General features: G+C 56.1%; 1 protein-coding gene across 1 annotated transcript in view; it reads left to right on the plus strand.

Moving 5' to 3' along the window:
• The window catches only part of Rrp1 (ribosomal RNA processing 1), a 26,288-nt gene extending 17,034 nt beyond the window's left edge, over window positions 1-9,254 (plus strand). The window contains exons 13-16 of the transcript XR_013437106.1: window positions 1,788-1,847; window positions 2,091-3,523; window positions 4,218-5,206; window positions 5,409-9,254. The gene's annotated coding sequence lies outside the window, so the exon portion shown is untranslated. The remainder of the gene's footprint in view (window positions 1-1,787; window positions 1,848-2,090; window positions 3,524-4,217; window positions 5,207-5,408) is intronic.
• Window positions 9,255-12,040: the final 2,786 nt, after the last annotated feature.

Genomic DNA, 12,040 nt, shown 5'->3' on the forward strand with positions numbered 1-12,040 from the left:
CCAGGGGCTGCGTTTCTGCTCATCTCCCTGCCTGGGGCTGGAAGTCACAGGGTCAAGGGCATGGTTCCCGCGGTGCCTGTGTGTCTCCTGCCTCCAGGTCTAGTCTGGGCTGGACACAGGCATTGGCTTTTTTAAGTCTTATAAGTTAATTATTAAATTCTGTCTTGATACAAATTAAAGATGTGCCGGGATTTGGGGAGTTGGGCATTATCATAATTTAGCGTAAAAACCCTGACTCCGGCTGCTGGCCCCATGTGAGGTCACAGCACTGCAGGCCTGCGCCCCTTCCAAGCCCACAGCTGCCGGGCTCACCCACTGGGGAGCGACTCTGCACCCAGCCACCGTCCCGCCACTGACTGGTGTGCTTGGGCTACATGTGGCCCTGGTCCCACAAGGCTGGTCACAGGAGGAGGCCACACCCAAGGGCCTGCTGCGCTCTGATGCCAGGCACCTCAGGGAGCAGGACATGAGGCCTCGGGGAGGTGGCGGTGGCCTGTCTTCTCCAGGCTCCACCAGGTGGCAGCGAGGCAGGAGGCTGCACCTTTTCCTAGGGCCAGACTCCTGCTGCAGGTGGATGCCCTCCTGGCCTGGCTGTCTTCCTCTGCGCCAACGACTTCCTGGGTTGACCTGCCCCTTCCTCCCGGGACAGGAAGAGCTGCGCGGAGAGGACAGCAGGCGGGCGCTCCGGGGTGGCTAGCAGCTGAGAGGATACTGCTGGGTTTCCTCTTGAGAAAATCCCTCTGGGGAAAGTCCTGCTCAGACCAGGGCATTTCTGTGGACGAAGGTGCGGAACAAGCTGCTCCTGGGCCTTGTGCCTGCACATATGTCCCCAGGGGCAGCTCCTCCGCAGCGGCTGGGCACTCTCTCGGACTGCACAGAGCTCCTCTGGGAAGGAGGAGGCCTGAACCGTTGTGGGTTGGGGAAGAGCGGTGTTTCAGCGGGGGCCTGGGGTTTGGTGACTGTGGCTGTGTGTCACAGAGGTGTCTGTGTGCTGGTACTAGCTCAGTGGTGGAGCACTGGCCACAAAGCAGAAGGCCAGTCACCTTCCTGACCTTGAGGTCGTTGAGAGGCAGGAGAAGTTTGAAGCACCCACGTGTTTCCAAGTTGAAGTTGGTGGTGGTACCTGGTGGGTTACTGTATGATTCTTTTTTTCTTCTGTTTTTTTTTAGTTATAGATGGACACATCTTTATTTATTTATTTATTTTTATATGATGCTGAACTGGATGCTTCATGCATGCGAGGCAAGGGCTCTACTGCTGAGCTACAGCCCCAGCCCTGTGTGATTCTTTTTATCTATGTTTGGAATGTGACATATTTTTCTACAGAAAAGCTGGATGTGGTGGAGCAGGCCTATAATCCCAGTGACTCAGGAGGCAGGAGGTCAAGTTCAAGGCCAGCCTGGGAAATTTAGGGAAAACATCTCAAAATAAAAAGCCCTGGGGATGTGGCTCAGTGACAGAGCACCCCTGGGTTCAGTCTTCTGTACTGGGGGGAAATGCAAAAGAAAAGCAAAAGCACAAGTATTAGGCCGGTCACAGTGGCACATGCCCGTAATCCCAGTGGCTCGGGAGGCTGAGGTTGGAGGATCACAAATTCAAAGCGAGCCTCCGCAACTTAGTGGGCGCTTAGCAACTCTTGGACACTGTCTCTAAATTAAAAAGGGCTGGGGGTGTGGCTCAGTGGTTAAGTGCCCCTGGTTTCAATCCCCAGTACCAAAAAAAAAAAAAAAAAAAAGTCGTTTTAGGAAACACGATTTTCACAGTTTCCCCTCTGTGTTGGCTTTTAGGATTTTAGAAATGGGCTGTTTGAAAAGCCAAGCATTCCTGGGAGGAGGGAGTCCATTAGAGAGGGTCAGTGAATCTGTTGACCGGTTCCTGTTTATCTAGAAGCAGCGCTTTCCTTCCACTTCTTGTTTGGGTCCCTGCTCGCACTTCAGGTCTGTGCCCAGGATGGGTGGCTGTGTCGCATGGGGATGCTGTCGGCTGTCTGGGAACCACCAACTTGCTTGTGTGTTTTTACATCATCTGCGTCTTAGAAAACTCTCCCAGCCAACTGGCCCCAGGAGATGCCCTGCCTGTGTTTTCCCAGCAGGCTCTTTGAGGGAAACACACCTTCTCGGAGAACATGCCTGCTCCAGACACACCAGCTCATCAGAGACCACTACATCGGGCAGGCGTCCACCTGGCCAGCAGTGGTCACCCACACAGGGCCACTTCACAAAGGCCAGAGGTGGGAGGACACGGCAAGTTCCCCAGCACTGGCTCACACCATCCTAGGCACCCTGAAGTTGGTACTATGGCCTGTGACACTGCCCCTCGCTGGAGGTGTGGTCCTCCCTCCCACGGGCGTCCTGAGCCAGGAAGCAGGCATTCCAGGAGAAGGGGGTCTGCCATCTTGCATCCCCGGCTGCTGCAGTCTGAGGACCCGGAAGGAGCCAGCATCCTTGCCACCATCCAGGTCGGGGGGGCGTCGTGTGGGAAGTGGGCTCTGCTGGGTCAGGCAGAGGGGCCATGGCTGTCTTCCAGACAGGCCCTCTCCCTTGGTCAGCAGCTCTCCCCAGAGCTGGTCCTCCTGACAGGCCCTGGGGCAGGTGGGAGATTTCTCTGACGTGGATGAGGGTTGGCTTTCTGGAATGGCCAGGGCCCTCCATCTTCCTAGTCTCTAAATTGGGATGCTACAGCCCCTAGGGGGTGGCATGTGCCCTTGTGGGCCCAGTGGGTCCGCCCACCATCGTGATGCGCTCAGCTTGCTCCGCTCAGCTCCTTCACGTTTCCCACTGTGGTGCTTGGGGACCTTCAGGAAAGTGCAAATACCACATGGCTGTCCAGGGCTCCCTTGTACCCAGAGCCCCCGTTCTCCAGGACCTGAGAGCTGGCAGGCTGTGTTGGAGGCTGTGGGCAGGAGGCCCTGGGGCTTCTCGCGACTCTGCTGGATTGTCCAGCAGACAATCCAGCAGGATTGTCTGGGGTGGGGGCTGCAGTCCCCAGCACAGCCCCTGCTGCGTGCAGCAGCCTGCGCCAGATGCTGGCTCTGCTGTGCCGCCTGAGGGTCCCAGGCGAGCCGAGTTAGGAGAAGCGCCCCCTCTCGGCCTCAGGAACTATGGCTTCCATGTGAAAATGCAGGTGTGGCGGAGGGAAGGACAGGATGGGCTGGCAGGGCTGGCTGTGGGCCACGGGCACCCCCGCTCGCAGGCTCTCCCCACCCTGCCACAGCCATCACCCGCCCCCTGCCTCCCTCGTTCACCTACTGCCTCTGGGATGAACCCCAGCCACAGAGCTCGTGGGACCCCGCCACGGCTCCGTCCATGGGCCGGGACCCCAGAGCTCTGCCCAGCCTGACTCAGCCTCTCTGGTAGTGAAGGCACTGCAAACCCCACGGGTACAGGCCTCTGTCCCCCATCCATTTCCTCAGGCACAGCAGCACGAGGGCCAGACGGCAGCCTGAGATGGTGTTCAGCTCTTAAATAACCACGCAGACCTGACCACCACTGAAGATGGCGCCAAAACCGTGTCCCCTGCCCAGGTAAGCCCCAGGATGGCCCACCCAGAGGAGCTCACGGTGCGGGGCTCAGGACCTGGCGGGCAGCACAGGAAGCCACGGGCCGTGTGGGTTTCTGCATCTCTGTGGAGGGTGGCAGGACCTACCTCCTGGTTGAGGATTTAATAAGTGGACACGGTGAGGCACTGGCAGTGAGCCTGGCCCTAGCGGCCGCGGGCGGCTCCTACCTTTTCTCCCTCTGCTTCCTGGAGTGGAAGCCACCCTGCCGCCTAGAGAGCTGGACGTGGAGCCGGAGGACCTGGTGGGAGCCCTCAGGGGAGAGGCCCTCTTTCTCTGGGGACGTGGGTGTGGGGAGTGGCAGAGCCAGCTTCCTGGGGAGCAGTTTGTCTAGGGGGGGCCTGCTTTTGGAGAACACAGCGTCACCTGAGGAAGGGGGCAGAGCTTCCGCCAGCCCCCCGGAGAAGGCGCCATCAGCAAACCCTTCAGCAATTGCCTTCAGCAGTCTCTTGAAATCTAACGGCTGTTACAACAGTAATTTGTGCCTCTTAAATAGTCCACTATAAATAGTGGGACAACGGAGCGGGAAGCGGAAAGAACAGGGAAGGCGCTCGGAATAGCAATTAACCTAGAAAGCGAGTCCAGTTGCTGTTGAGCGGTGGCTGCTGAAAGAAGAAGGAAAGGGCGAGACCCCCGGGTGCCTCTGCTCCTGCCCCTGCAGGACCAACGTGGTGGGCACAGTGCACCTTGAGCCCTCAAGACTTTCCACCTGGCTGGCCACGGGGGCCCTGCCTGGCAGTGGGGAGCGTGGTCTTGGCCCTGGAGCCCTGCGGTCACCATGTGGCCTTGTGCCCAACACCAAACAGTAGCAACTCAGAGATAGCCACGCAGGAGAGGGACACCCCATGCAAGCGGAGGCGTCGTCCCCGGCCTCCACCTGTGCTTTCATTCACCAGGTACCCACCTGCCCCTACGAGCGGGGCCCTGTCCTGGGAGGCCACACCTCAGGGAGGTGACTGTCCGCTCGGGGATGGGTGCTGTGGCTCGTGGGCAGGGTGACTCTGCAGGTGTGGCCAGAGCAGTGCGCCAGCAGCAGGTTCCTGAGGCGCCGGGTTCCCAGAGGCCATCAGCGCAGCCCACCCAGAGGGAGCCTGAACCCGCCATGGAGCCCGATCCCTGTGTGCCCTGGTGTGCAGGAGGGTGGCTCCCAGCCCCTCCCGGCACCCTGCTACCTGGGAGGAGCACCCCCTCCACCTCCTGCCCCAGCAGGACAGAGGGAGGGCTGCAGAAGTGGAGGGCTGGCCCCAGGCATCGTCCCGAGCCTCCACAACACTCCAGGACTGAGCCAGGACCAGGTCGGTGGGCTCGCCCGCCTGCTGGGGCTCCCACTTCCCACCTGCCTCCTGGCTCCCTCCCTGTGGCTCCCTCTGGGCCCCTCTCCTGTGCACACCCCGTGTCCTCTATCCTGCCAGCCTCTTCCTCCTGGGCCTCCCAGCGTTTGAATCTCACACACCCATCCCGGATCCCTGACCTTGCACCTCCAGCCACCTGCCCCCATCTCTGGGGCCTCCTCCGGGCTGGGCTGGGGGCCAGGGCCTTGCATCTGGACCCTGCCTCGCTGGCGGCCCCCACCTCTACCTGAGGTCCCAGCAGTCTCTGGACAGCATTTGGGCAGTGCTGCCCTGGGGGCTGCCTCGCTCCCCTGCTTAGGTGAGAGGCAAAGGCTGTCGTGAGGGGCCTGCTCTGGGGTATCTGCTGCCCCAGGACCCCCAGCCATCCCCAGGGGACAGACTGGGGTGGCAGAGCAGGGCATGGGACTCTTGCAGGGGCACAGGACACTTGTGCTTGGGGCTGTGTCCAAAGGTGGCAGGTGCTGAGCCCTCAGTGCTGCCCTGCTGCCCTCTCTGCCCAGGAGGTCACCTCTACCACTTGACCGTCTCCTGTGAGAGCCACAGCTGCTGCTGGTGGCCCCTCCCTGCTGCCGACCCGCACCCTCCTTGGACCCTGAGCAGCCTCTGTCCACGTGGAGAGTCCAGGGCCTGGGCACTTGCAGTGCAGCGAGCTCATCCCAGGGACTGTTGCAGAGACCTTGGTGGGTGGTCAGCAGGGGCCCAGCCAGGGGACAGGCCACATGAGTGGGGGAGGGAGTGCGAGGGAGCCCCATCTGCTCTGGGCAGAGTGGCCCAGGAGACAGTCTGTGCACGCTGGCCCCGGCAGGCGCTGCCCTGGAGGTAAGGGGTGCTGCTGGCCTGGGCTGGGCTCCCTCGGGGTCCACTGGAGATGCAGCCCGCTGCTGCCTTCTGGTTGCAGGTGGCTGTGGGTTTGACACTGGATGCCACTCTGTTTGCCACCTGGATGGACAGGCTGGGGTGGCAGGGTTTCAAGGAAGGACCACAGGAAGAAGATGGCAGTGCCACGGCTACTCAGCCTCCATGGGGCATGCGCGGGACTCTAGGCCACCTCGTCTGCCATTGCTCCAGATGACCCGTTACACACCTGGGCATTCGAGGCCACCTTGGGTGCGCAAAGCCAGCAGGCCCTCTAGGAGTGGGGCTGTCCCTTGCCTTGTCCCTGGAGGGCCCAGGAAACTGGACCACTGTGTGTTTGCTGCAGCAGCGATTCCACCCAGGAAGCTCCAGGGCTTGTCTGCTGACGCCTGGACTCAGGCCTGGACTGACGCCCCCAGACAGACTGACTCCACGGGGGCTGGGAGAGGTGCCAGGCAGGGGCCCAGGGCCAAGGCAGATTTCTGAGGAGTGGGCAAGAGCGCAGCGTGGCAGGCCTTAGCCTCGCAGCACAGTGCTCTACCCCTGAGCCCCAGCCCCAGCCCCAGGCCCCCGGGTTTCTTTTAAGGGAGGAGCGAGGCTGCCCTCTCCGATCAGCTCAGCTGCCCTGGCCAGGGTCGGGAGAGGGGAGGAAGGGACGGAGCCCGGAGGAAGGTGTCCCCACTGAGGTTCCTGCCTCCCTCAGCTGGCTTGGATGCCCAGTTGGAGCCTGAGGCCCATGGCTGCTGCAGGGCCAACTCTGTGCCCAGTCTCTCCCTGTCCCCGCGCCTCCTGGCAGGTTCTTGCAGTCACATGTGCCTGAGCGTCAGGCTGGCAGGGCCATAATGTCCTCTGAGAAGGAAGGGGCCTATCCGGGTCCTTGGTTGCCAACATCAGAATCCTCTCTGGCACATTCAGCTGGAAAAGGAGTTTGAAGGGATGGCAAGGAGTGTGCAGCCTTATTAAGAACCAGAGAAACAGATGGAAGATTCCAAGAGCCAGCCATGCCTGAGAGTTTGCCGAGAACTGCCCCCTGCACCCCTTGCTGCTGGGCCACCCTGTGCCCTCGTACCAGGAAGGCTCTCCTTGTGAGAATGGCCCCTCTCCTCCCTGGAGACGGCCACTTGCTCCACTCACCCTCCAACACACATGCCTGCTGAGCCAAGCTGCCTCCTGTGTGAGGTCAGTGACCTGGGCATTCTCAGACACTGACAGGCCATTCAGAAGACACGGGAATATGAAAAGGAGCAAATTATGGAGGCACACATCAGCCGAGGGGTCTCCAGAAACCCCAGGAAAGGTGGAAGCCCACATGGGTAGGGTTCCTTTTGTGCAGCATCCCTGATGGAGCCATGAATCAGAGGCCAGCACCGCAGCCACCAGGGGCTGAGTGGGAGGCAGGAGGTGTGGCTGAAAGGGTGGGGGACCCGGGAGGCCTGGGTGCTGGCTGAATGGTTGTTGCAGCTGGCCGCGACGAGATTCCCCACACGTGTGCTACCCCACCCGGAGCCGGCGCCGTCTGCACTGCTTCTCACAGCTCTGGGATCCACTGTCACGGCCCATGATTTTCCCCCCTTTTTCTGCAGTTCTGGGACCAAACCCAGGGCCTCCTGCCTGCTGGGCAAGTCCCCCTGGAGCTTCCCCTGCCCAGAGAAAATGTCTGATTGAAGCAGAAATCCAAGGTGCCAGGAGCAGGACGGATGCAGCCACGCAGACGCCCTGGGCCGTGGTCCTGCCCTGGAGGCCTCCTGGGAACAGGGGGAGAGCACTGTCCAAATCGAAGCCTGTAGCCTGGGGACACAGGTGCCACTGCCTGAGCCTTGTCCCCAAGCGCCCTCCCTGGGCTGAGCATGGGTGTGGGCATCGGGGAGACATGGACCTCAGCACAGTCTCCCTGCGCTCCCTGGTGTCTGAGAGGCCGGCCCTGGGCCTTGACTCCCCCCTTTCTCGCCCCTGCTGCGTGGGGGAGGGTGAGAGCAACTCCAGGAACAGCTGCAGACACCTGGGCCCCACTGCTCCCTGCTGTGTCCCCTGCAGGGTGCCTGCCGCCCCATGACCACCCGCAGGTGTCCACCCTCTTCCGTGCAGAGGTCACCAGCACAGCAGGTTCCAGAGGAGGTGCTGCGTCTTGGGCTCTGCTCTGACCTGAGGAAGGGGCTGGGCCAGGCCCCCCGGACCGTGCAGCTGATGCAGGCCACTGGGTGTTGCTCGTGGCGCTGGCAGGACGGGAGGGAAGCCCACGGCCAGCTCTGCTCCTCCTGGTGCCTGTGGCCTGCACTGCTGTCCCCTCCCCGTCTCCAAACTTGGAAGTGGCTGTGCTCTGGGACTCTGCCTGTTGTGGGCCCAGAGAAGCGGGGCGTGTGGCCTCCATGCCAAGTTCAGCAGCACCAGGACCGCTGTCACCCTCTGCCCCTGCCCTGCCTGAGGTCTGTGGCCACAGCTTCTGGGGCACTGCGGGCCCTTCACCCTTCTTGTCTCTAGGGACCCTCACTTCATGGAAATAGGAGAGGGATTGCGCACATTCTGTGTGGTCCTGGGGATTGAACCCAGGGGTGTTCGACACCTGAGCTACCTCCCAGCCCCTTTTATTTCATTCTGAGACAAGATCTCAACAAGTTGTCCAGGTTGGCCTTGGTCTAGTGGTCTTCCTGCCTCAGCCTCCCTAGTAGTTGGAAAGGTTTTAAATTTTAACAAAGTCCAACCTGTCTATTGTTGTTATTTATCTATTTATTCATTTGTTGCCTGAGTTTTTTGTGTCATATCTAAGAAGTTCCTGTCTGGTGCAAGGTCATGAACACTAAAGATTTTCTGATTTCAGACTTACACTTAGGTCTTTGATTTATACTAAGTTTTTTTATATGGTGTGATATAAGAGTCTCGCTTCACTTTTTTGTATGTGGATAGTTGAGTTGTCCCAGAACAATTTGTTGGGAAGACTGTTCTTTCCGAATTGAGTGGTCTTGGAACACCTTCTGAAAACCAATTGACCCTAAGTGTAAGGGCTTATTTTTGGTCTCTTAATCTGTCTCATTGATCTGGATGTCTGTCCTTACGCCTGCACAAGACGATATTGACTGCTACAGCCTTGTGGTGAGTTTCGACTCAAGAAATGTGAGTCCTCCTGCTCATTCTTCAAGATTACATGGTTAATCAGATTCCTCTGGATCCTTTGTATTTCTATATAAATTTCAGGATCAGCTCTTCAATTTCTGCAAAAAAAGGCATCTGGGATTTTGACAGGAATTTAGCTGGAGCTGCAGATTTACTTGGGGAGTAGTAAGTCTCCAACCCACGGATGTGGGGTGTCTTTCCACTGAATTAGGTGTCCCAATGTCTTTCAACAATATTTTCTAGTTTTCAGTGTATGAATCTTGCACATATTTTAATTTTATTCACTTTGATGCCATTATAAAAGGAATTGCCTTAATTTCACTTTCTGCTTGTTCATTGTTAGGGTGCAGAAACACAATAAATGTTTGTATATTGATCTTGCATCCTGAAACCTTGCTGGATTGGTTTGTTAATCCTAACATTTGCTGGGTGTGATCCTTAGGATTTTCCATATATAAGATCATGTCACATGTGACTAGAGATCATTCCATGTAGGTATGTCTATATATACACGTGTGTGTGTGTGTGTGTGTGTGTGTGTGTAGGTTCTGGGGACTGAACCCAGGGCCTTGTGAATGTTAGGCAAGCTCTCTACCAACTGAGCTATATCCCCAGCCCTGACTTTTTAAAAAAATATATATTTCTTTTTTAGTTGAAATTGGACACAATACCTTTATTCTATGTATTTTTATGTGGTGCTGAGGATGGAACCCAGGGCCCCGCGTGTGCTGGAGCTCTACCCCTGAGCCCCAGCGCCAGCCCCACTCAAGTTACTTTTTCAGCTGGTTGCCTCTTCTCTGTTCTCGTGCCTGTGGTCGTGACTAACATGCCCAACAGAAGAGGTCTGGTGGACATCTCCGTCGTATTCCTGGCCTCAGGGGAAGCACTCAGTCTTTTACCAGTAAGTGGATGGTCAGCCGGGCGGTGGCCACGTCCGTAGTGCCCAGCAACTTGGGAGGCCGAGGCGGGAGGCCTCAGCAGAGTAGTTAGACACTTAGCAACTCAGGGACACCCTGACTCTCAATAGAATATTAAAAAACAAAACCCAACCAAGCAAACAAAACTCGGCCGGGATGGGGCTCAGAGGTTAAGCATCCCTGGGTTCAGTCCGCAGTACCAGAAAGCACCCCAGTGTGATGGCAGCTGTGGGTTTTGTAATTGTGCATCATCAGGTTGAGGAAGCCCCTTTCTCTTTCTACTTTGTTAGTTTTTTAATCGTGAGAGGGCGTTAGACTTTGTCAAATGCCTTTTCTGCATCTACTGAGATGCACATGTTGCTTTCGCCCTCTATTCTCCTGATTAGGGCATCACATGGGCTGATCTTCACGCTCTGGGCCAGCCCCACGTCCTTGGCATGAATCCTGCTCACTCGGGTGTGACTCTTTCCTGATGTCACTGAACCTGGAGTGCTGGGATTTCACAGAGAACTTATGTATCTGAATTCATGAAGAATGTTGGTTGGTGGCTTTCTCGCGGGTTTGGACGTCAGGTAGACCTGGCCTTACAGAGCGGTGGGAAGTGTCCCTTCTGTTTTTGGAAACGCTCGTTAAGGATCGGTATTAATTCTTCCCTGGCTGTGTAGCCACTGCAGCCTGGGTTTTTCTTTGTGAATAATTTGAAAAAAAAAATCACTAATTTAATATCGTTACTGGTTATTAGTCTATTAAAATTTTCTCTTACTTCTTGAGTCGGTGCTGGTGATTTGTCTCTTTTAAAGAATTTGCTGTAGTTTGAATCTAGAGTGTTCTCGAAGGCCCATGTGCTCAGTCAAGACTTGGTCCCCAGCTCTGCACTATTGGAAGGTGGGGGGAACGATCCAAGGCCTAGTGGGAGGTTCTAGGTCAGTGGAGGTGTGCTCTCGAAGGGGACAGAGGGACACCAGCCTCTTCCTTTCTTTTTGCTTCTGAGTTACCCTGAGGTAAACGGGCCCCCTCCATCACCCTTTCCTGGGATGATGTACTGTGCTGCCACAGGCCCAAAGCAACAGGATTGATGGGTCATAGACTGAAACCTCTGAAACCATAGACCAAATAAACCTTTCTTCTTTTTAAGTTAATTTATCTCAAGCATTTGTTACAGTAACAGAAAGTTGGCTAGCACAGGATTTTTTCATTTCATCTAGGTTATGTGATTACTCAGAATATTCCCTTATAATTCCTTTCATTTCTGTAAAGTCAGTAGTAATGGCCCCTCTTTCAGTCCTTATTCTAGTAATTTGAGCCTTCTTTCTTTTGTTCTTGGTTAGTGTATCTAGAGATTTATGAGTTGTGTTGATCTTTGAAACAACTTTTAATGATTTTCCCTTTTGATTTTCTATTCTCTATTTCATTTATCCACACTCTAATCTTTGTAATTTTTAAATTTCTACCTTCTTTTGGGTTCGCTCATTTTTTCTAGCTTCTTAAGATGGAAATTTAGGTCATTGATTCGAAATCTTTGTTTTAAAATACACACTTGATGAGCCTGGCACCGCGGCACCCCTCTGTCCTGGTGACTCGGGAGGCCGGGGCAGAATTGCAGTGTGAGGCCGGCCAGCTGGGCGACTCCGAGAGACCCTGTCTCAGAATGAAAAACAGAACAAGTGGCTGGAGATCAGCTCAGTGGGAGAGCACCCCTCTTCAACCTCCAGAGCAGCTTAGGATTCACAGGAAGCAGAGTTTTCACGCGTCCCAGCAGATGCACATGAGTCTCCTGCCACGCACACCCTGCCCCAGAGTGAACCCCACAACATCCATATCAGCTGGAGTCAGTGACGCTTAGTCCCAGGCCCAGTCAGAGACCCTAAGAGTGTGGAAGTGAAGCTCTTCCACCCCCACGGAACCACGTGGGGCTTTCAGACCGGCTTCTCTCACTTAATAATGTGCAACTAAACCCCTCCCTGTGTTTTCACAGTTCCAAGCCAGCCCCAGCAGATCAGTGAGGCATTAGCAACTCAGTGAGACCCTGTCTCTAAATAGAATATTTAAAAAAAACCCAAACCAAAAAACAAATTGTTGGGGACATGGATCAGTGGTTAAGCACCCCTGGGTTCACCTCTTTTTAGTGCTGAGTAGTATTCCGTTATCTGAATGGGCCACCCTTCTTCATCCCCTCACCTCCTGGGGGTACTTGGTGGCTTCCAGTAGTGACAGTTATGAACAAAGCTGCGACACACAGGTTTTCAGTGCAT

Source organism: Ictidomys tridecemlineatus, chromosome 3 (genome assembly GCF_052094955.1).
Source record: "Ictidomys tridecemlineatus isolate mIctTri1 chromosome 3, mIctTri1.hap1, whole genome shotgun sequence".
Taxonomy (NCBI): Eukaryota; Metazoa; Chordata; class Mammalia; order Rodentia; family Sciuridae; genus Ictidomys; species Ictidomys tridecemlineatus.